The sequence below is a fragment of the Molossus molossus genome, unplaced genomic scaffold (genome assembly GCF_014108415.1).
Source record: "Molossus molossus isolate mMolMol1 unplaced genomic scaffold, mMolMol1.p scaffold_m16_p_18, whole genome shotgun sequence".
Lineage (NCBI taxonomy): Eukaryota > Metazoa > Chordata > Mammalia > Chiroptera > Molossidae > Molossus > Molossus molossus.
In genome coordinates this window covers 46,438,200-46,465,497 of record NW_023425353.1, presented here as the reverse complement: position 1 = coordinate 46,465,497, position 27,298 = coordinate 46,438,200, and the positions used below count along the sequence as shown (strand labels likewise).

The 27,298-nt window shown below is 38.2% G+C and overlaps 1 protein-coding gene across 1 annotated transcript in view; it reads left to right on the top strand.

The window, feature by feature from the left end:
• The window catches only part of THRB (thyroid hormone receptor beta), a 346,849-nt gene that overhangs the window by 23,658 nt on the left and 295,893 nt on the right, over window positions 1-27,298 (top strand). The gene's annotated exons all lie outside the window — the stretch shown is intronic.

The following is a 27,298-nucleotide window of genomic DNA, read 5'->3' as shown; positions in this document are numbered from 1 at the left end:
TCTGGGAAGAAAGAAATGGGAGGGGGAAATGAGAGAGTAGTTTTCATAGCAAATGTTATTTAAAAAAAAAACAAAAAAACTCTTTTATACTTTAAACGATGTTCAAGTATAAATTTGACAAAAATAAAAACCAAGAAAAATTTGTTTTACATCTAGAGAAAGAGCAGACTAGATACAGATGAGGAGAACTATGGCTGAACTCGGAGATAGTGCTGATGAAATGACCTAGCATACAGCCCCCTTGAAGCTTTATACAGATTCTAAAAGATTGTGCCTAGCACAGATCAGGTAGTTATGAAAATAAGTTACCCAAACTGTTTTCTGTTCCTTACTGGGACCTCCCTCTTCACCAGGCACCTGTTCAATAGTTCAAACGAAAAGAAAACTCTAAGTCCTAGACAAGATAACTGAAATCAAATACACACTTAAACTCATCCCTTTGTGAATGCAGCCAATCCAATATAAAGGGGATGGGATAGCATTACTTGCAAAGAAGTCACAGACCCACAGCCGACTAACTTCTCATCAGTAACAGTAGATGGCAGATACCAGCAGAAGGTGGTTTTGAAAATGCTGAGCAAAATTGTCAACTCACAATTTTATACTAGCTAAAATATCATTAAAAACTGAGGATAAATTATAATTGTATTCAGCTAAGTAAGACTGGGTTAATTAACTTTGCTGAAAGAAGTACTAAAGGATGTACTAGAATGAGAAGAGAACTGAACCAAGAAAAATGGTATAGGTCGCAGGGAAAATTTGTGAGTGAGGAGATTAGTATAATGGGAAATCTCATAAGCGCTGCTGGGAAGAGATAAAACAAAGAACTTATATGCATATACGCACAATCAGTGGACACAGACTTTAGGTTGAGGAAAGCCGGAGGGGGGTGGGAGCAGGGAGGAAGGAGTCAATGGGGGAAAAGGTGGAATTCTAATATTTACAACAATAAAAAATAGTAAATAAGTGCTGTTGGTAAAATCAACAACAGCAGCAGTAATGGTACTGTTTTCGATGAGTGTTTGTTAGAGATAATGCAGACTTTAACCACTGTACCATAATAGGGTGCACTGAGGAAGAGATGGGAGCGATAGTCATCACAGTCTTTGTATTATTCTAGAAAAATGGAGATGATGATTTTCTTTAGATTTTGGTTGGTGTACAAATTTAGGGATAACTTCCATAGAAATGAAATGACTTCCAAGCCAGTGGAAGGGAATAAAGCAAATTCAATCAATCTAATTGACAGCAGGAAGGGAAAAAAAAACTGAACTATTCAGTTTGAAGACAAAGATTTGCCAGATTACATAAAAATACGAGTTCCAGCTCTAGATTCTTTACAAACAACATATTTTAGTGACTCAAAATATTTTAACGTAATGGAATGGCAAGAGCTATATCAGTTAAATATAAATTCAAGCTACAGTAACAATACTCAGGTTAAATAAGACATCAAGGCAACACTTTAAAAAAGACTACGTCCTCATAATTGATTATTTGGGTCAAATTTAATGACATGAATTTATCTTTATCTGGACATTTGTGCTGAGATGCATCGTATTTACCAAATTAATGCAACTATTTCGTCAGGGATTCGTAGGCATCTCTGAAGTGCTAACTCTTTGATGAATGATAGCATTTAACACATTACTGCACTGGTGTCCTGAGTGCTAGTAATGTGACCCAAATAAGTAGTTTTGTCCATTGATATTTAGACAATAGTTGCCTATACTTGCTGACAGCTTCTAATGCTTGGGAAGCAGTTTGGCTACAGTGAGACTTCAGGCCCAAATTAAGTGTGCTTTTGAAGCAATTTCTAATCACAGTGAAAATTGCCTAAGCAGCATATATTCTAAACTTGCTTCATGTAACAGCAACTTAATTACCAGTATCTTTCAAAGTATAATATCACAGGATCCTTAAAGATTATGATCAAACTTAGAAATGAGATGGTGTGAAGGAAGCCCTCCCCCCACCTTCCAACATGTTTTCCAACCAACACAGTTATGGAGAAATCTTTGTCCGTTTAACATTCTGTTAATGGTTCAGATACTCCTTTCTCCACTCTTAACTGGCCCTTGCTACAGAAACAGCCCGTGTTCTTACTAATCAGGCCAAAGCAATCTCTTTGTCAATAGCAGGACCCAAATAGATACTGTGGGATGAGTGTCCCCTCTGTCCAGGCGGGAAGCCAAGTTGTATAACCCTACAGCAGTGGCAGAGCGGGGTTACATGGTGTTGGTGGAAATTTGTTCTTGCTCATGTGCAGAAGCAGATCAGCTTTAGGTACTAGCCTCGCTCAGCTGGGTGCTTTGCCCAGAAGGGGGTGGGGCTGGTAGCTTGAGAAACTGGCTGTTTTTCCCAGGCTTCTGGGTCACTCACTGCTGCAGCTTTTCAATGCCCTTTAAAAAGCACCTCGAGGAAACTTCTCATTGGCAGCCCATGAGTCCACTGGTTCCAGGGGAAGAATCTGGGTAGCAAAGAATTTACTCCCCTCTTTCGCAGAGTTCATGGAAAATGAGATTTAGTGCATTTGTTTTAGACACAGAGCTAAAAGGTAGCAGTTGAAAACATGGTGTGTGTTTTTCCTTTTGCATTTAAGGCTTTAAGCAACCTGATTTTCTTGCTTCTTATTACCCTTAAACAATTTTAATCACATAGATATTTTCCTGATATGTAATAGTTTAGACCAGAGTATGGTCTTAGCAATACCTTGCTACCGAAATGCTGTGTGAGTGATAGTTCCATTCAATGCTAAGGATTTCACATCTGAGAATTTTCTTACGAAAACCATCTACTTCTCATAACAAGACTCAGTTCTATTTGACGGGAGCTGTTTATTCCAGAATTATGGCTATCAATTGTGTGACCTTTTTTGGTTAGTTTTGTTTAGGGCATATAAAATATTAACCCATTTTAAAGGTACAATATGTGCCAAACCATTCAAATTTGTTTGTGTGCCCGTATTTATGTTGAACCCCTTACCTATTTCAAATGATTTTTCCTTTCATTTTTAAATTATCAAATGAATAACATCCTTATTATTCCAAAAAAAAAATGGAGACAGGAAATATTAAAAATAAAAGGATACTATTCCAACGCCACTCCACCTGTGGGCCAGCTTGAAAAACAAAAAGGGCTTCTGCAACATGTGGCCACACATCTGGAATTTTAGAGTGTCAGGCTGGAGAGAAACATAGAGATCACTTATTTAAACCTTGTCAATCCCAAGGAGCAATATTTGGTTTAAAAGAGGGAGGTAACTTGTCTGAGGTTATCATTTCAGAATGCCTGTGTCTTGACCTTGAAACTCAAGTCCTTGGCTTCTAGGAGCTTTTCCAGAATATCCACTGCTGACAAGTTTTTAATTGTTCACCATTCATTTTTAATACCTTTTTATTATGGTGATCACAGAAGATTTATTATGGAAACTCACCCATCAATTGTCCGCCTATCCTTTGTCACCTACCTTTGAAATGTTGATGTATTTCCTTCCAGGCATTTTTCTGTGCCATCAATGTACAAAAATGGGATCAAACCTCACATAATTTTGTGCACTGCCTTTTTTTGCTTAATGTATGATAAACATTATTCCATTGCATTGTACACTATTCTTTAAAATTATTTTTAATCCTTAAAATTATTTTTGACTGTTCTATAGTAATCTGTGCAGTAGATGTACTGTAACATCTAGTAAGTCCTATTAATGGCCTTTTGAGAAGGCATCACTTTTTCAACACAAAGATGTTGTCTTGAATATAAATCTTTATATATTCCACATGCCGTATGAAGACCCTGCACATAGCAGTCACAGTTGTTCTACCATTCAGAAAACTCTTGGAAGGATAGTGAATCTTTAAAACCCAAAGTCATTTCATGTCATTAGATTAGATATCCTGTAGTTATAGCAAATAAAATTAGATCATTTTAGAGAACAAAACTGTGTTCTCTAAAAACTTAATGTTTGACTTAAGTTGTGACTTAATCACTGTTAATTAGCTACATCTCTGTTTAGTTTGTTTTTTAGATTTTTGTTTTCTTTTCTTTATTGATTTTTTAGAGAAAGAGGAAGAGAGAGGGAGAGAGAGAAACATCGATGAGAGAGAACATTGATTGGCCACGTCCTGCATGCCACTACAGGGGACTGGGCCCACAACCTGGGCATGTGCCCTGACCAGGAATTGAACCAGCAACCTCTTGGTGCATGGGTCGGGGCTCAACCACTGAACCAGACCAGCCGAGCCACATGTCTGTTTTATTAGACAACTGGAAGAAGTATTAGAATAATCTGTTATTAGTTGGTAGATAATGCCTCTGTATTCATGGTGTATTTTATACTGCAAATAATAGTAATATTGATAATAGTAGCAGCTAATATTTATTGAGAGTATGCACTGTGCCAGCTATGTACCAGTGTCTTGGCAAAAATGCTTAATCTTCACAACAGCCCATTGAGGTAGGCACTAGTTTTATCTCCACTTTAGAGAGAAAGAAACTGTAGCTCAGAGAGGTTAAGTAACTTGCTTGAGGTGGCAGAATGCAGGCTTGAACCCAGGCCTGCCTCACTCCAAACCCCAAGACTGGGGCCCGCCTCTCCGAAGGAATTCTGGTGAATTAATTTTATTTCTTGCTCATTTAAATTCTTTTATTAGCAGTAGTTCTTAACCTTTGGGGGACTGTAGAACTATTTGCAAATCTGTAGAGTTGCCTAGAAAATGTTTTATTTGAAAAAATGTGCACAACTTAAAATCAAATTTTAGTAGAATTGGTAGCCCGAAAACCCGTACACTTGGGTCTTTACAAATCTTCAATATTCTGGAACTTTTTGCTAAAATATAAATAAGCATGTAAGCAGAACAAATGGGGTGCTTATCAACAAAAATTGTGACCTTTTCATGGAGGTAGACTCTTAGTAAATGGAAGCAAAGATAGCAGGGAGCCCTTGTCACATGTTGTACCTGTTCCTCATTTTTTCTGCAACTAGACAGCTCTGGATGGGACCCCTACAAATTTTAGTATTGATTCTGAATCATAACTAAAGAAGAATTCCCAAGATAAGCTCTTATAGCCAAATAATTAACTTTCAAGGTATTTTACAATTACTTAGTGAAATATGAAGTAAAACTTTTATGTTCTCCCCACTTAGAGTAGGGTAAGTTAAAGGAACCAAAGATCATTCTTTAAATATTTAAATATTAATACAACATGTTGCCCTGGCCGGTTTTCTCAGTGGTTAGAGCGTCGACCTGCAGACCCAGGAGTCCTGAGTTCGAATCCCACTAAGGGCACGTACCTTGGTTACAGTTTGTCTCCGGCTCTGGTTGGCAACCAATTGATGTGTCTCTCTCACGTCAATGTTTCTCTCTCTCTCTCTGCCTCCCTTTCTTTCTCCCGCTCTATCTGAAGATAAATGCAAAAATATCCTCGGGTGAGGATTAAATAAATAAATTAATAAATATTAGTACAACATGTTAAAAAAATCTGCTGCTGCAAAATGAAAAGAAATCATGAACATTACAAAACTAACACAGTGGCTAAAAATTTTTCTATGTCATGACACCCATCATTAATGCACAGAATTCAGAATTAATTGTTTTTCAATGCAATTTTTCTGATAATCTCTTGACTCTATGATGCCCCTGCTGATGTTTGTTTTATAATTTAAACCATTGGACTAATTTTTCCAGTGTGATATAAAACAAGAAAGGAAATGATTTTTGCTTAATTTTAAATAGATAAATCACATAGATAAACCTATATTTTAACTTTTCTATTTTGCTGTTCAAATGACAGTTCACCAGGTAATGCATTCTAAAATGCCATTAAGATAATGTACTAAATGAGACTTCCTTAAAGTACAAAGAATAATACTCTTTTTAAGGGGAGTGGGAGCAAAGTGATGGGGATAGAGGATAAGATGCTAGACGCTGTCTGATCTGTGTGGTTTAAATGATTTATTAGAATTGAATGGCTAAAATTGAACTCTTTTGTTAATGTATTTTGAAAGTAAATATATGACTTTGCGTCCCCCAAAATACAAAGTAAAACATTCTCAATTATTATTTATGTGATAACCATGTATATAGTACTTAAACTAGGCACATTGATTTGTTTTCCTTTTAGAATATTCATAACACGTTTGAGGATTAAAAGCCATACTACATGGGTATTGGACAATGGGGGCTCTACTGGTTTGGAGTTTGATCTTTCATCTGGAATAATACGAGCCTAATTCTCCCGGTAGTGAGTTGGGTGCTCACGATGTAACATTCATTCTTTCAGCCTACTGATACAACATTCACTGCACTGTGGGGGTAGGAGGGGATGCTTGACTCAGTCAATTTTACCATTTATAAAAGAGTTGATGAAGGAAATTGAAACTAATAGCTAAATTATTAGCAGTCGATGCATTAACTAGCACCCTACTGTGTGGCCTAAAAGGGTTGGAAATGTTTAACACCCTGAGAGGCAATGAGATTGCAACTGGGGAGAAGAAAGCCCCTTTTTTAGTACACAAAGGCAGTTGAATACAAACTATAGACCATAATTTTCATGTTCTGCAGAAGTTACAGGGATTTGAGCCTCCTGGGCATGCTTGAAGAGAGCTTGCGAACAGTCAACCAAATTCAGCTGCTTCATCTTGTAGGAATGAAAAGTGATGCTGAAATAATTTATCTGGCAGCTGTTATCAGCCCACAGTTACTGTCATCTAGCTTCAAATGTTTTCCTTTCCTTTCACCTCGCCACATTTCTTTAGAACCTTGCTGTTCTGATGTGGGTTCTGGGCCAATCCCATAGACAGTCCCTGGGAGTTGTTGGAAATGCAGAGTCTCAGACCACCCCACACCTGCTGGACCAGAATCAGCATTTTTCAAGATGCCCAGGTGATTCTTCAATGTCTGAAAAGCCATGCATTAAAACACTAAAGCATTGACCGAATAATTGCCACCATTATGACCCTAAAGAGTTCGTGTAGCTTCCGCATGTGCCCAACCTCTCTCTAAAAGCAAATATCCTCACTGGGAAATTGACCTGCTATTTTAGAGAAGTATAGGGCTAGAAAGTATTTTCACCTCCTTCCTACTGAGATTTCCTTTCCTCCCTTCTTTGCTTTCTTCCAAGTAGGGGATGGTCCAATAAAGCCTAACTAGTAACACAGTCAGGTGGGATTTGCCAATCTGTGACACCAAAAACTCCACACATCACAATTTGTACTAGTTTCATCCTCTTTCTCTCAAAACTATTTCTGGAATGACAAACAAATGAGGTATCAGATGAATTCACAATTCACCACCTTTGCCCCTTTCCTCCCTATCTGTAGTGGATACTAATGACCAAATGAATAAAAACTCCTAGAACGTATTATTAATCAACCTGGATAGAGCACAAACAGGTTACTGAATGAGGGGAAGACAGTTCAACACCCTTACCACTATCATGGACAAAACCCTATTTCATCATCCCATAAAATGGGGAGGAACCTGGTTTCCTTTTGAGGTCATTTCTGTCTGGTGACAACCAAAATAGATGGAATGAATGCATCCCTATAAGCGTCATAAACACTTTAATCATCTTAATTTTAAATGCCTTGCTCTGAGAATCTGAAAAGACCGTATGCCTCCTTTTTTACTGACTTCTGTGAGAAGATCATCGTTTGCAGAGAAATTCAGTGAAGCGGCTCATAAAATGCTTTAAAAATATATTTCAGCGAGAAAAGCAGTACTGGCGATGTCAATACCATAGTCTCACATTCTCCATCCCACTACAGCAGCCCTGGACCTGGTACATCCGTGTCTCTTCCTCAGCCAGACAAATGGACTAGTAAAAATTAATCCCGTATTTCATTGAATTTTATAATACAGTTCTCTTCTCTGCCTGTTAATAAAATACCCCTTGGAAGGAAGCCAGAATTCTCTGAGGCAGTTTAGACTTTCCGAAAAAGAGGAAAATAAGAAAGGGGAGGTAGCAAAGGAATATAGAAGTAAAAATGAACTTTGGGGTCAACATTCTTCTCTGAACAGATTGACTAGTCCGATTATTTTTTTGAGTATTGTCTCAATACCAGTGTTTTAAATTGAGCCACGAGTAATGAAGTTACACTGCATCCTCAATTCCCAGCAACGCTAACAAACAAAACCATCTTTTCATTCACATTTCTCACTGCTGTCCACAGAACACCTGGGGTAATTGAAGTGCCCAAGTTGGGCGAGGTCTCTCAGGGTCTCGAGACCAAGCTGGGAAGATACAGAAGGGAAGTTAGGTAAAGAAAAGTTTTGCTGGGAAGGTTGAAGAGAGAATTCAGAATCAAAATGAGCATCCCGTTTGCAATGCCTTCCGTACTGCTCAGGAACTGAATAACAGGCAACCAGTTCCAGTGTCCAGCACCGATGAGGATCTAACTCTTGATGTTAGAGACCCAGATCTAAACGTCCTGGTTTCTGCTGTCTTTAAGAAAGTAAGTCAGTGGCTAGCACGTGGCCAAGTGCTCAGGCAAGGCTTATTGAAGGAATGGGTTCAAGAAGCAGCAATTACTGTGTGGACTTCATCCTTGCTGTCTCCATACTTTGAGTGGAATTCCTTATCTACACATGAAACTTAATTGTTAGAACTCTGGCCTGGGGCTGTTTTGAAAAAAAAAAATGCCATTCACTACATTTTTTATGGTGCTGTTAAAAAATTGAAAATAAAGCTTTGGTCTGGAAAGCTCTGATTCTCATTACTTTTATGATGTCGGGGTGGAGGGAGGTTATTCTCTCTGGGTTTTAGTTTCCTTACTCTAAAATCATGCTCTCCTACATTTTGCCCCACTCCAACAATTCTGTAAAGCTGGCCCTAGGATTTCAAGCTTGTTTCTAAACAGTGACAGAGAGGAGAGACCAGGAATTATAAGAACAGAGGGAGATCATAAATTCTTTATGAGAAAGTTTCATCCAAAACTCATCTTCTGTGCTTGAAAGCAAATTATAAATGCTCTCTGGTTAAGCCACACCTATTCTTGTAAATGCCAAGCACACGTCTAATTTTAAATTGTAGTAAAAACTAGATTTTATTACGTTTTTATAGCACCTTTATTGAGAGACGGTTCACATGCCACACAATTTACTCATTAAAAGTGGGTACAATTCAGTGGATTTTAAAAATTATATTCACAAAGTTGTGCAACCATCCCCACTATATAATATTATATTATTTATATCAGCCCCAAAAGAAGCTGGTTCTTGGTACCAGTCACTCTTCCTCCTCCCCTGACCCATCCCAGCCCTAGGCAACCACTAATCTATTTTCCTTCTCCATGAGTTTGCCTGTTCTGGGCATTTCATATGTGTGGAATCATACAATACATTGCCTTTTGTGGCTGGTCTTTTTTCACTTAACAATATTTTCAAGGTTGATTCATGTTGTAGCATGTATCAGTATTTTATTTCTTTTTATTGCTAAATAATATTCCATTATATGGGTATACAATATGTTATTTTCCGTGCATCAGTTGATGAATATTTGAGTCATTCCGCCTCTTGGCTATTATGCGTAATGCTGCTATGAACATTTGTGTGCATGTTTTTGGTGACATATGCTTTCATTTATCTTTAGTATATACCTAGGAGTGAAATTGCTGGGTCATATGGTAACTTTATATTCACCAGACTGTCTTCCGATGTGCTATGCCATTGTACATTTCTATCAGCAGAGTATAAGAGTTCCAATTTTTCCACATCCTCACCAACAATTAATATTTTCTTTATTTTGTCCTGCCGGTGTGGCTCAGTGGATTGAGTATTGTCCCATGAACTGAGAGGTCCCAGTTCAATTTCTGATCAGGGCACATGCCTGGGTTGCAGGCTCGATCCCTGCTAGGGGGCATGAAGGAGGCAGTGGATCAATGTTTCTCTTTCACATCAATGTTTCTATCTATCTCCCTTCCTCTCTCTATAAAAAAAATCAATTTTTTTTAAAAAAGTACTTTTTTCTTTTTTTAGTTATTACTATTCTAGGGGCCATGAAGTGGTATCTTGTAGTTTTGTTTTGCTTATCTCTTATGGCCAGTTTTGGAGAAATGTTCTCTCATATACATGGCTGATTTTTAAATTGTGTTGTATTTTTATTATTGAAGTCTTTATATATTCTATATACAAGGTCCTTATCAGATATATATGATTTGCAAAATTTTTCTCCCATTTCTTATTCCATTCTTGAATGCATTTATTTTCTTTATTTTAAAATATTGAAATTCTAAACAACAGGCACCTTCGTCTCAAGCCAAATAATTGTCTATTATACAGAGACACAGAGAATCTGTCTTTACTCCTAAAACATCTAGGACACAGCAGGACCATAGAAAATCATGTACAACAGGTTGTTCAGCTGTTCTCCAATTAGAGATTTAGCAATAATAATAATAAAAAAAAATCAATCTCTAAGGAATGAAGAGAAATAGTCAAAAGGTATGTGATTGAAATTTCCATAGTTTATTATTAATAGATTTTATAGAACACTACTATGTATTGGGATTAAATAAGAACAGTTGAGAGGTTGATTCTCATCTTATTGGGATTTATAGTCATAACAACAAAAGCAGTTTTTTAAAAGCTAGACATACTATAAGGTTTTTAAAAATTATTCTTTAGAGCCCTGGCTGGTGGGCTCAGTTGGTTGAGCATTGTTCTATACACCAAGGGGTTGCCAGTTCCATTCCTGGTCAGGGCACATGCCCAGGTTGCAGGCTTGGTCCCCAGTGTGGGGTGTGCAGGGGGCAGCTGATCGATGTTTCACTTTCACAGTGATGTTTCTCTCTCTCTCTCAAAAGCAATAAAAGTCTTTTAAAAATTATTCTTTAGAGATTTTCTTTCATTGTTTCCTTCTATGTATTTTCCAAATGTTGAATATTTGGTTTAATAGTTTTTGTTCACATGTTGGAAATAAAGAAGTAGAATACACACATATATACATATATGGGTATGTGTAGTATGTATGTATGCATTTTTTTTTCTATTTAAGGATCTCTCTTCCTAAAATCAATGATGTTGATTATATAAATGCCTTCTTCAGTTAACCTGCAGAAGTTTTTAAAAGAGCTATCCCAGGGTTAATTCATTCACTGGACTGCACTGTCTATATTCCAAGTTCTGGTTTAGGGGCTGGAGTAAGGTGATAGATGAATTAGACCTTGATTGTGCCACATGGAGCTTACAGGCAATAACAAGTAAAAATACAAATAAATGGCCTGTCCTGTGTGGGTCAGTGGATTGGGCATTGTCCCATGGACTGAGAGGTCGTGGTTCGATTCCCGATCAGGGCACACGCCTGGGTTGTGGGCTCGATCCCCAGTAAGGGGCGTGCAGGAGGCAGCTGATTGATGTTTCTCTCTTACATTGATGTTTCTATCTCTCTCTCCCTTCCTTTCTCTCTAAAAGATCACTAAAGACATATTTTTAAAAATACAAATAAATGCAGAGTTATAATTTTTAAGGTGTTATGAAGGGAAGAAGATGGTGCTAAGAGAGAATACCAGGGAGATCTATTTAGGCTGAGGGGTCAGAGAAGCACCCTAAGACATGTGAGAGGATTAGGTGGAGCCAGCCAGAGGGGGAAGAGAGCATGCCAGCAAAGGGAACAGCATGTGCAAAGGCATGAGGCAGGAGAGTTTGCTGTCGAAGAGAGGGCAAGAAGGCCAGTGGGCTGGAGATGTAGTCTATGCAGTGGAGAAGGGTAGGAGACACATTGTAAGAAGAGAGCAGGAGCCAGTTCACATAGGTTGTAGGTCCTATTAAGAAGTTTAAATTTTATTCAGAAAGTGAATGATTGTGAGGATTTTAGCAGGGGAAATTACATGATCTTATATAAACTTTTTAAAAAATCATCTTGACTGCTTCATGAAAATTGGTATGAGGAAGTAAGGTAGAATAGAACCAAAATGACCATTCAGGAGGCTTTTGCAGTTGCCTGAGTGAGCAATGATGGTAGCTTGGGCTGAGATGGGTCAGTGGAAAGCCAATAAGATAAATGGATTTCAGGTTATTTTGGAGATATGATGTCATGGTTAAGAGTAGTTATTCTAGGTTAGAATACTAGTTCCTTCTCTTACTAGCTGTATGAGCATAGCTCTCTATGCTACCATTTCTTAGTAGTAAAGTGTAAATAATAATAGGAATCCTCTCATCGAGTTATGAAAGTGAAATGAGTTAATAATGCCCTATATGCATCATAAAAGCACCTGGCACATAGTGAATACTTTAATAAGCGGTGTTGTTGGTATTGTTTTTACTACTTAAATGAACAGGTGTTGGTGATGGTTTGGATGGCAAGGAGGAGAGAGGTATCAAAGACAGCTGCCAGGTTTCTGGCTTGAATACCAGGTGATTGATGGAGGACACTGGAGAGAAGCAGGATGTGAGGAGATGATCGAGAATTTGGGGGGCAGAGGGCATGTTAGTTTCAGATGTGCACGAGGTATCCAAGTGAGATGTCAGGCAGTGGAATCTGGTGCTCCTGTAGTGTCCTGGGCCAAGGATTGAGCTTGCATTCAAGATGACACTAAAATGCCCTGGATAAGTTTGCAAAGCACTCAGCACTTGGAATAATTCAACTCTGTGACTGGCCAATGAGATATCAAAATAACTGAGTGACTGATCTTCCTTGCAGAGGTGGTAGATGTGGCAAAAAGAATATGGAAATTGTTATCAGACCATCTTTTGAGCTTTACTCCCCCATTTACTATTGAGGTGTCCATGAACAGTTCCAAGTGTTCATTGACAGTCCATAGATTCAATGGGTGGGAGAAGAGGAATCATGGACGACTCCCAGTCTCTGTCCTGGGTGCCGGAGAGTTTGTAGGGCAGTTCCTGGGATGGAGGAATGTGGAAAGAGCACATTTCTCAAAACTTCGACTTCCTCACTGGAGATTAGTATACCTTCTGCAGAGGGGAGGATCAGAAAGAACGTATAAAACACGTACTTGGGCACATGGTAGACGCTCAATAATGGTTTTCTTGTGTGTTCTTGACTCTGCTCCCCTCTTACACCCACTGCATCCATCACCCTGCCTAGATCTTCTTCCATGTTTAGGTAACATGTAAGGTGGGGACAGTGAGGTGACAGAGCAGGCCAGGACTAGGGGGAGGCAAGTGAGGCACTCACCTTAGGCACCCAAAACTAAGAATCAAGATAAGCGTCACTTTAATGCAATGTTTTGAAATATCAAAAGCAATGCAAAAAAAAAAAAAATCCATGATGAGTCAGTATTATATTTTTAATAAAGAAAGGATAAGTATTACTGATTTCACCTTCTGCCTCAGGTTCTAACACTCAGTATGGCACTGTGACAAGGTGAAAACAAAGAAAAAAATGCTTCCACTCCTGGGTCCCCAAGACTCTTGTTCCTTCCAAAGCTGGTAGCTAAGAGCCAGTCCACAGACTTGTGTACTCCAATAATCTCTAGATGCTAAAGGACTTGTTCTAACAGCCCGGGATACAGAGTACACTTAAGACGGGGGCTTGGGGCCTCTCCTAGCCCAGCCCCCAATTGCAATGTGGGAGTTGGAACAAGATTTTCAGGTTCACCCCATCTCAGTGAACGCAGACCCTGTGACCCTGGAACTGTTGAGCAAACACACAGTGAAATAACCCAATGCTCTATTAAAGACTGGGGTTTAAAGGTCAGCCTTGTGTTTATCGGCTGCACGTCTGATTCACTCCCTAAATAACTCCGGGAGTTTTGTACTTGCAATATGGACTGAGAACATGAGCATTTCCATTCAGAACTGGGAGCTGTTTGCTTTGCAAGGAGCTGTCATTGCCAACAGGAAAACAGCAGGTCAGGAGTGGGTGGAAGAAGCCGGGAGGTCACCGTACAAGAAGCGCTTCCTCCCGGGTTGGGCTTAGAAAGCTCCCGGTCCCTGTGGTCCGTCCATGTGTGGCTTGTGGCTTTCTGCTCCTTCCCAGGAAAATCAGAAAATTTCCAGCTGAACCCCTTTGGTAATTTAAACATTGTCAGCAGGTGGATGAGTAATTAAAGGACAGATTTGTCAGAGCTCATATCATGTAGAAACCAACTGTGGAATTTTAAGCTTTTGGGTCACTTTTCCTGTCACAAAAGCTGGGAATGGGGAGCCAGATTTTAAAAAGTTATATTAAGCATGTTTATTTTTATTTAAAGGAGAAAATTCTCCTAATTTTTAAAACCTTTTACTGCAAATGTATATGTAATGTGCGTTTATGAATGATTTGGGGTGTGATACCGAATAGGGAGTCCCGTAAGTTACTCCGAAGCTGCGGCTGAACACGGTCTACATGTCAATGGCACTTTAAGATTGCAACATTTTGTTTGGTGACCTTCGTTCCACTAGACTGTATGCACCTTAATCTCTCTCTCAAAAAAAAAAAAAAAGAAAAGAAAGCTGAGCCTGCTATAGATTGGTCAGTCGTTGGTCTTGTTTTTAAACCCAGTTTTTCATTTACTTACTACTTTATAATGCCTGGTTTAACTTGTACAAGAGGATGAAGTTCAATGTGTAACTCAGAAACCCATATTTGAGTTTTTAGGAAAAATAAGTGCAAGGATTGTCATGAATTGAGACCAGGAGACTTCATAGATAAATCATACAGTACACTTTAAAGAATAAAAGTAAAAAATGCTTCCGAAAAATTGTAGACTATGTACACAGAGGCATAGCAGGAAAGAAAATGCCATCTTTTGTAATAAAGTATCTTTCAGGCTTTGACACTTATAACTAAAAGTTCAGAAACAGAATAAATGTTGGGGTCAATCAGCTTCTTTGAGGGCTGACAATGTGTAAATGTGGGGTCTACTAGGGTCTCGCTGTCCAGACACCTAACCCTCTGCAGGAATCACTTAGTGAGTACTCAGTCTTTATTTAACAAGAATTAATACCAGGACTCTCAAACTATGAATAAATATTGCATAGACCCTGAGATAAGGCATGCCCATGGAAGTTTTATTTCTTAAAGAATTTACAAGATTTTCTATTGGATAAGTAAGAATATTAAATAATTAAGCTGTAATATTGTGTTCAAATGGCTCTAGTTTCCTTCCTTCCTTCCTTCCTTCCTTCCTTCCTTCCTTCCTTCCTTCCTTCCTTCCTTCCTTCCTTCCTTTCTTCCTTCCTTCCTTCCTTCCTCCCTCCCTTCCTCCCTTCCTCCCTTCCTCCCTTCCTCCCTTCCTCCCTTCCTCCCTTCCTTCTTCCCTCCCTCTCATCTCTTCCCTTTCTCTCTTTGCTCATTCATTCTTATGATTTACATTTGAGAGCTTAGGTTATCTTATTTCTACTTCTATAATTATTAGTTTTAATGAAAGTAGTCCCATTAGGAAACTAAAGGCCAAGTTAGTATCTTTCTTTAAGCTCCTATTATTTATCCAAACTTAATCTTCTTTTCCCCATTATTTAAAACTAACATTTATGCAAGAAGTCTCACCAGTTTATGGCCTCCTTTGAGTTAAGATATTCATATATATATATATATATATATATATAGCGCTAAATTACATAAATAATATATTTATATATTAATTAAATAATATAGTAATTAAATAATATATTTATATAGTAATTAAACAATATAATAAAATAATATATATATAATCATATATATATATTACTAAAAGGTAAGGCTAATGTTCTTTAAACTGGCTACCCTATTTTGAAAAATCTTTACCTACATCTTTAAAACCAATGTAAATTGTCACTGCATTTGTAGACAAGCATTATGCAAAAAACCATTTTCAATTTTCAGGAGAGAAGGTCAAAAATTCCACTGCAAATCAGAGCTATTGGACTAAATGTTGGCCTGTTATTAAGAGAGAACAATTTAGCAACTTTCCCCGCTAACCTAAAGTATTGTACTGCTGTCTTTTATCCGGGGGTGTTTTCCACCACGAGTTTCTGGTCCTGGGGATTTCCTGTCAAAAAGCCCATTTCTGTCCATCAGTCGTCGCCGGTTCCTGGGAATGGTTGGTGTGGCAGTGGTGTGGCACACTGAACTCTAATGTGACAGCCACTTGCCCTGATTCCAGAAATGGATTATGTACACGTGAACCCTTGAAAATGGTTGGAAGCAGGTTTAAAGTCAAAAACATTCATTATACCAATATGGACTGTTCACCAAGCTTCTAATGAAATACATCTCTAAGTAGCTTGCGTGCAAGAATTTGGAATCACTGTTTCTAAAGAACGTTTGGATCCCCTGTGTCCCTTCTGTGCTTTTCATTGACTGACTTTGCAACCACTGCTTGTTACTCCCCGGGTGGCCGGTGCCTTCCCATCGCTCCCCTCGCCCAAGCGCAGAATTCTGCCTTTGCCTTCAAACTCCAACCATGCCTGCTTTCTGGTCCTTCTGTCTTATCTTCGTCCTTGACCTGGTTTGGGCCGGTTTGTTTGTCGTTCTCTACATTCACACCTCGCTGATCTGTCTGTGCGTGGGCTCCTCTGTCATTGATTTTTAACTGATGGCACATTGTCCTTCCTTGTCATCCACCTGCTTGCATTCTTCCTCCCCTGCAAAGCCAGCTGCCTGTCTTTTCCTTCTCTTTTTTTTCTAATCCTCACCCGAGGACATTTTTCCATATTTTGTTCAGATAGAGTGAGAGTGAGAGGGAGGGAGAGAGAGAAACATCGACGTGAAAGGGACACATCCAGTGGCTGCCACCCGCACGACCCAACCAGGGCCGGGGACAAACTGCAACCGAGGTACATGCCCTTAGCGGGAACTGAACCCGGGTCTCTCTGGACCGCAGGCCGACGCTCTAACTGCTGAGCAAAACCGGCCAGGACTCGTTTCTTCTCTTAAGGGGACTTCCTATGGTTGAATATTAGACCTTTGTATCCAGAACACTCTTGATCATTTTAATATAACATTTAGTCAAGCAACCCGAATTTGTTGTAAACTTTCAAAGACTAAGATGTTTATAATCTCATGACAGGTACTTAATGGGGTGTGTCTCCATTCAGGAAACAAACTTCCAGGTTGTGGCCTTGGCAAGATGGGAGGTAAACAATGCCGTTTTAATTACCCCCCTCCCCCATATATTAAGGCTGCTGCTCCACCCGATGGGACAAACCAGGGAAAGGCTTGCTTATGTGTGTATTTTAGCTTTCTTAATTGATAGCCATTATCTCTGAAAAATTGTTTATATAGTTACCTGAGGTGATCATTCATAGTATCAACATTACACATTCCATTATTTAATCTCTTTGGGCAGTGTTGCCTTTCTCAGAGTTAAGCTATAACAGCTTTTCTAATAACGACTTCATTTTTTTCTGTCTTAACCATTTCTGATTGTACAGTTCAGAGGCAGTGAGTACACTCACATTGTTGTGCAACCGGCCCCGCATCCATCAGACTCTTCTTGCAACACTGAAACTCTATACCCATTAAACAGTAACTGCCCTTTTCCCCTCCTGCAAACCCCTGAAAACCAACATTCTGCTTTCTGTCTCTGTGATTTGACTACTCTAAGTGCTTCGTATAAGTGGAATCATACAGGATTTGGTTTTTTGTGACTGGCTTGTTTCACTTAGCATGATGTCCTCAAGGTTCATCCATGTTGTTGCATGTGTCAGACTTTCCTTCCGTTTTAAGGCTGAATAATATTCAACTAATGCACAATTTGTAAAGAATTTTGCAACTGCATTTTGACCCCTAACTTGTGTTTATATGTGATTATACTGATTGATTATTTCATATATGTAAGCCTATTTTTATGGTTGTTAGGTTAACCCCTATTTTTGTTGATGGTTATTGAAATCAGATTATGATAGTATATTTGCTTTCCCTTAAATTCTTAGTGTCTTAAGGCATTCACAGTTAATAGCAGTTTCATATTTTGTTATATATAGTAAATTATATATATATATTCATATTTTAAATAGTATATTTTTCTATTATTGAGTTTTCAGAGAGGAAGGGAGGAAAAAGAGAGAGAGAGAGAAACATTGATATGACAGAGAAACTTTCATCAGTTGCCTCCCAAATGGCCCTGACCAGGGATCAAACCCACAACCTGGGTATGTGCCCTGACCAAGAATTGAACCTGCTGCCACCTTTTGTTATATGGAATGACACTCCAACCAATTAAGCCACTCCAGCCAGGGCAATAAATTATATATTACATATCTTTCTTATATGAGGAAAGAAAATATTTTGTTTAAGAATTGCTATTTTCATCACCAAAATACAGGTTACATTAGTCACTTCTCAGAATGAGACACATTTTAGGAATTTACAAAAATTAAACATAATTTTTAAATATGTAAATTAAAAAGTTCATTATTAAAATATTTATATTACAAAACATTTGCAGCATGATCACTAGAAAAATAATTTATAACTGCATTTCCCAAATATAACATGATTTTTTCGTAACTTTCCCTCCAGTCTTTTTTGCTTACACGTATTTCTAGTGCAAGGTTCTAATCATGGTCTATTATAAATGCCTCCGATAGTCTGGAACAGGAAAGCTGAGCTATAGAAGTCAAGGCAGCTTCACAAAGAACATGGCCACTGTTTGACTGAACTCAAAAGCACCTTAGGAAGCACTGTGAGAAAGAACACAGTTAACTAGTTAATGTGTGTTTTGTCATCATGGTTCTGCTCGTTTGCATGATTAGGAACAAATGGCTGGACAGTGGGCATCCCTCAGTGACTTTACCAGAACTGGTAGAAACCAGGCTGCAATTGGCCATGTTTATGGAAAACAGACCTGCCTCTGGAAGAAAGACGGAAAGGAGGACCCGCGAGATGAAAGATGGAGGCCCTGTGGGCCTCTTGGCAGAGCTGAGCTCCCGGCCTGCACAGCTTTTCCTGAGCCCGAGGAGGCCTCAGAATCCTTCCAAACGCTCCTTTTCTGATTAGCTTTTGAAAATTGGGGTTCTGTTTCTTGTCACTGAAAGATGCCTGACTGATCCACCTTGCCTTTGACCTATTGCTGTCCTGTTTAGGTTGTCCGAATGATTTACTAGCTTGATATTTTTCAAGCTGATACTACCACTCTTCAGTGAAACTTCACCCAACAAGCAGGCAGGTGTAGCTGCCCCTGTGGCTCTCACGGGGACCTAGTAGGTTCTTCACAAACGCTTACTGAATGAATTAGTTTTGATGACAACCTCTCCTTGGAACCTGAAGCAATCTTGCTGGGCAGCAGGAAGCAACTCCTTGTCTCTTTATAGTTCAAAATCCTATGATGCCTTTTAGGTGACCACTGAAATATGAATCTTTCTTTCCACATCGCCTCCCATTTGCAGAGCACTGATCACTGGCAAATTCTAAGCACAGAAATGAGCATACTCGAGTTCTCTTGGTTTTCATTGGTGATTTATAATCCAATCCATACCTGTCCCTTCCTCTCCAGGACATATTCCTTAGACTTTTTTTGGTGTATAGTACTTTAAAGTTACATTAAAAGTAACCACAATCATTCATTCTAAAGAAAAGCCTTCTAGCATTACTGATTAGATGCAGGATAAGTAGAAGTAGAAAGAGTAAAGACATCCCTGTGTCATAATGGTCATATAATTGAAACTGAAATCTTGTAATTGAACTTAGATTTAATACTTTAACAGGACAAGATAAAACAAAATGCATTCCCTCTGGAATCACACCCTCCCACTTGCAAAAAAAAGGGCGTGGCATGAGAAAGTTCTCTCAGAACTCTACTGCAGGCTCACTCAGACCTGGCTGAATTGTTGAGATTGTTTTAAGTTAAGAAGTTGAATTTTTTATGACTAACCGTAGTTAATTGTTACAGAATGGTGAATTGTGTAGAATATTAAATAACACATAAAATGCGTTGATGGGTTTTTCTCATGGTAATGTATTATAATTTATAACATTCATTAAATGCTTCAAATTTTTCCTAATTGAATGAAAAATAAATATGACTTGTTGGTTGTTTTGTTTTGTTTTGTTTTGTTTTTTTTGAAATTCCATTGACTTGAATTGAAAAGCTACTGGGAAGGGGAAGCTATGCTTGTCAATTTCATAAGCAAAATACATGTTATTAAAAAGTTTTCATCTACCTTTATTTCAAAATTAGTTGATTTCTTATTAAAAAACAGAGGCAATGCTTGCATAATTCTGTCCCCCGTGATCGTGGGAGACTGGACAGTTAAAAATACTTTGCAAGGAGAACAACAGTATCAGCTATTTGCAGCTGGACTAGAATGTGATATACTGTTACTTATTCCCTTTGGGAAAATAGCTGGTAATTAATACACTATAATTTTATTACTGGATGCAGTGATGACCCAAAAGATCCAGCTGTACCACTACACTATTTTATAAGTTAAAGAAATGCTGCCATCAAGGCCTGAGACTTCCATTAAGGTCCGAAGGAGAGGGAAATGGCGGAGGGAAGGAAGACCGTGGTAATGAAGAGGAGACCCTACCTGTGTACACGGCCTCACCTGAGGCATGCCTGTTTCTTCGTGGCTTTAAAAGTTCGTGTTATTCAGGAAGTTCTGTTAGATGATCTAATCAAGGGGTCCTTCACTAAAACAATCTGGGACGATCAATTTATTCTCTCAACATTTATCTATTTGTCGAATTAGGTAGCAAAAATCTCCCATCTTCCTTCCCAAAATATCATTTTTCTTTGGACTGTATGCATGTCTCATCGGCTGGAATGTCAGCTCTGGAGGGTGGGTTTGTAAATACTATGACTGTCCTCTGGGAAGTTAACCTTCTGTTGGGTAAAGAAAAACCCAACCATGAGGATAACTAAAAACCCAATATGTTTTAAGTGTCTTGGAGATGGATAAAGTGTATCAGGGTTTCTTTAAACTTGTTTAAGAAGTAATTTAAAGAATGGGTTAGCCCTGGCCAGGTGCTCAGTTGGTTAGAGCATCATTCTGATACTCCAAGGTTGCGGGTTCAATCCCTAGTCAGGGCACATACAAGAATCAATTAATGAATGCATGAAGAAGTAGAACAACAAATCTCTCTCTCTCTCTCTCTGCCTCTCTCTGTGTCTCTCTCTATCTCCCTCCTTCTCTTCCTCTCCCTTCCTCTCTCTAGCATCAGTAAATATACTAGAATGGGTTCATCTCAGGGCCCAGCCTAGCGCCAGACACACAGCAAGTATGCAAAGCAATAAATAGTCGTTGCTGTTAATGATGTTGCTGTAAATAGATGTTTGAAAACTTCTACGGACAAATGGTTTTGGAAAATTCTGAATTAAACAAAGTGAAAAAAGAGACTACTCAGTCTTTAATACACTAAAGTACATTGTGAGTTTCCAAGAGGGTTATATAAGATATTCGATGAGAGAACTCTTTAAAGTTGTGGAATAACTCAGGGCTTGCATGCAGTGTGACACACTTCGGGAAATTCTGGCAAAAACAAGAAATGTTTTCATAGTGACAAAAGTTTAGTAAGGCTACATGCAGGGGGGCTCTAGAGTTCATTGAGTCATACTGTATTTATTTACTATTGCTACCGTAACAAATGATCAATTTAGTAGCTTAAAATGACACAGATTTATTGTCTTAGAGTTCTAGAAATCAGAAGTTCAAAATAGGTTGGACAGGTCTTGTTGCCTCTGGATACTGGGGGAGAATCTGTTCCCCTGCCTTTCCCAGCTCCTAGAGGCTGCTGTCCCCGGTCCTCGGCTTGTGGCCCTGAATCACTCTGACCTTTGCTCCCGTTGTCACACCTCCTCCTCTCCACTCTCCTGAATCTTTTTTTTTTTTTTTCAAAGACCCCTGCAATTATACTGGACCCACCCAGATAATTCAGGACAAGCTCTCCATCTCTAGGTCCTTATCTTATTCATCTATGAATTCCCTTTTACCATGTTAATGTTACATATTCATAGGTCCCAGGATTAGAATGTGGACATCTCTAGGGACCATTTTTATTTAGCCTCCTGCACCCACATTGTATTTCCCAGAACCCTAGAGGGCACCCAGTAAATATTTTCTGAATATCGTTGAGAGATTGACTTAATGGTTTTAATCCAGGTCCCTGAATTGTGCTGGTGAAGGGGAAACGGAATGCTGGTATCATCATTGCAACAGGGCTTTGCAGAAATCTTCAAGAGGATATGTTTTTTTGAGAAAGGTCTTTCCGATATAGAGAGTGTTATGAAATGATAATTTAGCAGAGGCAGAAGGCATTTCTGAAGAAAGACACACCATTCCCTCAATAATCACTCAGCAGGCTGACCTCCCTCCAGACCCGCTCCCTGTGTTGAAATTGTTTTGTTGTGGCCAGACTTTGAGTGGGAGGAAAGTGGAGGCTGGCAGAGTTGAGCCGAGCAGGAAGAGGCCGGAGTGGAAGGAGCAGAGAAGGAATGAGCCATATCTGTTGGAGAGATGGCTTTCGGGATGATTCCTTTCAGAAGCTTAAGTGGCTTATGAGACATCCACTCCGCCATCTCCCTGGGATCGTGTGATAAAATTAGACACGGAAGGCAGACTTCTCCATCTCCTTAGAAGGTCATGTCCAATGTGTCCAGCTTCTTGCTCTTCTGATCAATCTTTCTCTTTTTTATTCTTTATAAAATAAATTTTATTTTTATATTTATTATGGGAAATAAAAATTCCAAGATCTGATACTCAGAGATGGCCACTCTCACATTTTGGTATGTTTTCTTTCAATGTTTTTTTTCCCCATATATATTGTCACATTACAGAGTCAGGACCATGGTCTAGATATAGTTTTTTATATCTTATTTATGTTCACTCGACTAGGATCATTTTTCTTATAGCATTAAGTATTCTTCAGATCATGATTGCTTAATGACTAATATTGCCTTTGGGGATGTGGAGCTGCAGTGGAGTGCCCATGCTTCCTCCTGGAACGAACGATGCAGCCTTGAGGAGGCTTGCATTTCACCTTTTGCCATCTTCTTAATTGCTTCTGCCAAACAGTAAGTACAATCAGAGGGCATGAACATTTGTATAGTTCTTCTTAGATGGCAAAAGGTATTCATTTACACCCCTACTCCAGTGTCTCTCCTCACACTCACAGCATTAAGCATTAAGCATTTACAATTCTTTTGTTAATGTTTTTGGACATTGACAACAATTCTTCTATAACTTGTTGATCCAGGTTCTTTGACTTTTTGTCCATTCTGTTACTTTTTGCTTATGAACTATCAAAGATTTTTTGTATATCATATCTCTAGAAATTGTTTTCCTAGTTTGATTGTTTGCCTTTTGATTTTCAGTATTGTACTGTCTGATATATGAATTTTTTTCATAGTTATTACATATATTATATCCAATATATTTCTCTACTTCTATGTTTGGAAATTCTTTGCTTGGCCTAATATCTAATAAATAATCACCTATATTTTTCATAATTCTTTATAATTTTATTTTTTAATTTAATATCTAATCCATCTGTAATTTAGTTTGACATAGTGTATGAAGTACAGATATAATTTTTAATTAGTCATATAGTTACTCCAATACCACTTCTTGAATAATCTATTTTTCCTTCATTTAGTTTCTATTAAATCTATCTTTAATTATATCGGTGTATACGTTCTGTATCTAGGCTTTATATGCCATTTCTTTAACCATCTATTGATTATTGTAGTGAAACTATCTTATACTTTGCATAGCACATTTTCATTTCCATTATGGCAAGCCCTTCATTATTCTGTATTTTAAATGTGCTTTAGCAATTATCTTCTGAGCATACTTCAAGGTGAATGCTGGAATTATTTTTAAATTAAAAAAATCCTGGAGTATTCTGCATGAAATTATATATAAACTATGAATTATTTTGGAACAGTTTGCATCTTTACAATTTTTAATCATTTCATAATATGCCTCTGTTTCTTCAAGTCTTATTCACTGTGACAGAAAAAGTATTTCTTCAAACAACTCCGGCATATTTTTAAGGTTATTCCTAGGTATTATATACTTTTTATTTTATTATATTTGGGATATTTTTCTATTGTTTTCTAATTGGTGGTTGCTGTCATATGAAAGCTATTTTTATATTTTGTTTCTGACACTGTTTATTAATGATCATTCCTTTCCACCTGGTTCTCCTCAATTTTCTTAGTAAAAAATCCTATTATAACAAATAATTATTCCATTACTTGTCGAAAGAGCATGCCTCTTATTTCAGGATGATATCTTATAGCATTAGCTAGAATTCCTATAGCAATATTATACTTACTTAGTGGTATTCTAGTCTTATCTTTATTGTGATTTTAACAGCTGTGATAGGTATTTCCAACAATGTTAAAGAAATTTTACTACATTCCTAATATGCCAAGAGTATCTTTTAATGAAATAAGGGTTTTGAAATGTTATAAAATTATTATTTTGATAAATTACCATCTATGTGGAGAACATAAAATGGAAGCCAGAGTATAAGATTTATGCCCAGACAGACCTGGGCTCAAATACCCCTCTTCCTCTTAGAATTGTATAATGTTGAGAGCATTATATGTCATCTTCCAGTTTCAGTTTCTTATGCTGTAGTATGAGGATAATAACATAAATATATTGTAAAGATTTTGTGAGCATCCAATGAGAATTTTTGCAGTTCACCAGACCTGAAACAGAGTATCATATTTTTTATCTTGTGTAATTTTTGCCTTTGATCTATTAAAATGGTGTACTATAATCACAGATTTCCTAATATTTAATCATCTTTTTATTCTTGGAGTAAAGCCTACTTGGTCATAATGAAATGTTTTCTTAACTCACTGCTGTCTTCAATATTTGTTTCAGATTATTGCATCAATTTCATAATGTTTTGGCCTTTGCTTGAATTTGCATGCTGTCTTGCTAGTGTTGACATCAAAATGATGTTTGCTTCATGTAATGATCGGGAAGTTTTTATCTTTCTGTGCTTTGGACCTATGGCAACTATATATTTTCTTTGAGAATTTGAAAGAAGTTTCCTGTGGAATTTTCTATGCTTAGAATATTTTTTGAGCCAGATAATGCTTTACAACTTTTTATGATTTTTCTCTGTTTTCTTTAATTGTTTGGTTTATTCATTGTGTCTATTTTGATAATTCATGTATATCTAAAAATTGTCATTTTGTTACTATTTTTAAAATACTAAGCATAGAGGTGAACACACAGTCTCTTGGACAGTTTCTAAGATTTTTAGATCTGTGCTTCTCTCTCTCTTTCTTGATTTGTTTCATAATTCTGAGGTGCATTTGACTTGTTTTTAGGAACTACTTCTTGGATTTATCTATCCTACTGTTTTGGTGCTGCTGGCTTCTGTAACATAATCTCCTAGTAGTTAGATCTTAGCTTTTTATACTTTTGACTCTGCCGCCTCCAAAGTAATTGTTGGTGGCCACCAGTCAGTCATTCATTGAATGCCCCCAAGGCCACCCTGGAAAGAGTAATGCTGTCTGTTTTTATTCTGAGGCTGTGACATATTGCAGACTATTCTGCCTGGTTCATATCCCAGCCCCACCCTGTAATCTCCCACAAGCTACTTAAACCTTCTTTGCCATAGTTTCCTCATCTGCGTGTGAGGATATGAAGCTCAGAGAACAGCGCCTGGCCTGTAGAAAGCAACTTTTTTAGCGATTGTCATTATTACATTTAAGAATAAACATTCTGGTTGTTCTCATGGGTACAGTGTATATATGGACATCATTAAAGTATTTTTATTTGTAATGTTTGGAAGGGTATCTAATAGCCGTTAGAAAAACCAGACACTTGAAATGAAAGACACAGCAGGTATTTAAAAGGACCATGACATTATAGTTAATCTGCTCAAAATTGTCATTGGAGGAACAACAGTATTTCCTTACACGCTGTCCCATCTGTGTGTGTCCTGACATACCTGCTGGTGTCTGCATTCCAAAAGTCAGAGATAAAGGTGTTTTCTGGAGAAAGCCAGCAACTTAACAGGAATGGGGCTCAAGACTCTCTTTTATTATTTGGGCGATTAGTGTTAGATAGGATGTTCCTGTTTGGAGACAGTTCTCTAAGGATGCAGAGTCTTTTTGCTGTTGTTGTCTGGGATGTGGAGGGCACACTTGGTCATAAAGGCGGCAGGTAAGGTGTCGTTTGGCTTTCTCGCAGTTGTCATGGACGCAAGTGAGGTGATCAATGATAAACAGGTGATTCAAGTGTAGCTGTGGATTAGACTATGCTTTACGTTAATTTCCTCAGTTCATTCAGTCGTATTCTCTTGGGGTGCTATGCTTCCTAGAATAACCTCTTAACCTCTGCTACTTGTAACAGTTTCCTGTACCTCCCCAAAGGGAGAGGCATCCGTCAATGTCAGTGTGCCTCACTTGCGTTCAGGATAAAGTTCAAACTCCAAAGCAGGGCATGGAGGGCCTCCCCAGGTCCCTCTCCTGCCGCGTCCTCACTGTGCCTTGTTAGTCACTGCGTCAGGCGGAAGTCTGCGATGGCTCCCCAGGTCCCACCCCTGCTGTGCACACCCTGCATAATCCCCTCTCTTCGCTGTGGACAGGACCTGTGAATATAGTCCCCTCGGTGTCCCCAGACATGTCATCCTGTTCTACGGGAAAGAAAATGATTTTCCATTCTTGAATCATACTCTAAATTTGACCTTTTTCTCCAGGGATTTTTTTTTTCCATAAAACTATTACCAGCTTTATATTCTGTTGAGCAAATGTAACTGCAGATATTTTATAAATTAATTATTTTGCATTCTTCAAAACTCAGAACATGTATCAGAATACATATCTGAAGGAGGGAATTCATTGTCAGATTTGGGCTGGGCCTTGGAACAAGCATGAATTAAGCTGTGTGGGAACTACAGTGGTCCCTGGGAGGGTGGTCTGTAATGGTAGGCTGAGGACCCACCCTTGACCTTATCAAGGTATTGTTTTTATTATCGATAATTTTAGTAAGGATATATATTGTGTATTTATCAAAGTTGTAGTTGACATGAAGCCTGAAAGTGTCGCATATACTCCAAGATGCAGAATTGGGATCCAAAGAGATCATTTCAGGTTGGAATTATTGGCAAACTCTAACAAGATGAATAGTCATTGAATAGGTGTAAAAGAACTATAGTTAAGTAAAAAAAAAAAAAAAAAAAAAAATCAGTCTAGAAACTAAGGAAGGGTGAAACAGACAGCATATACAAAAATATTTAGATTTGTTGTGTATAAGTTAGTATAAATCAGTGTTGGGGCTTGTAGTAGAGTTTATTTGAATCATGAAGTTTATTTTAGACACCATTAATTGAACTGTTGTGTCTAGAATAAAAATAGATCTACTCTGCTCCATGTGAGTCACGCCCCTCTTGGCGGGTTGGATTAACCGGGTCATAGACAAACTGGAATTTCTCCACTGGGCAGGGACTGGATGGGTGAGCA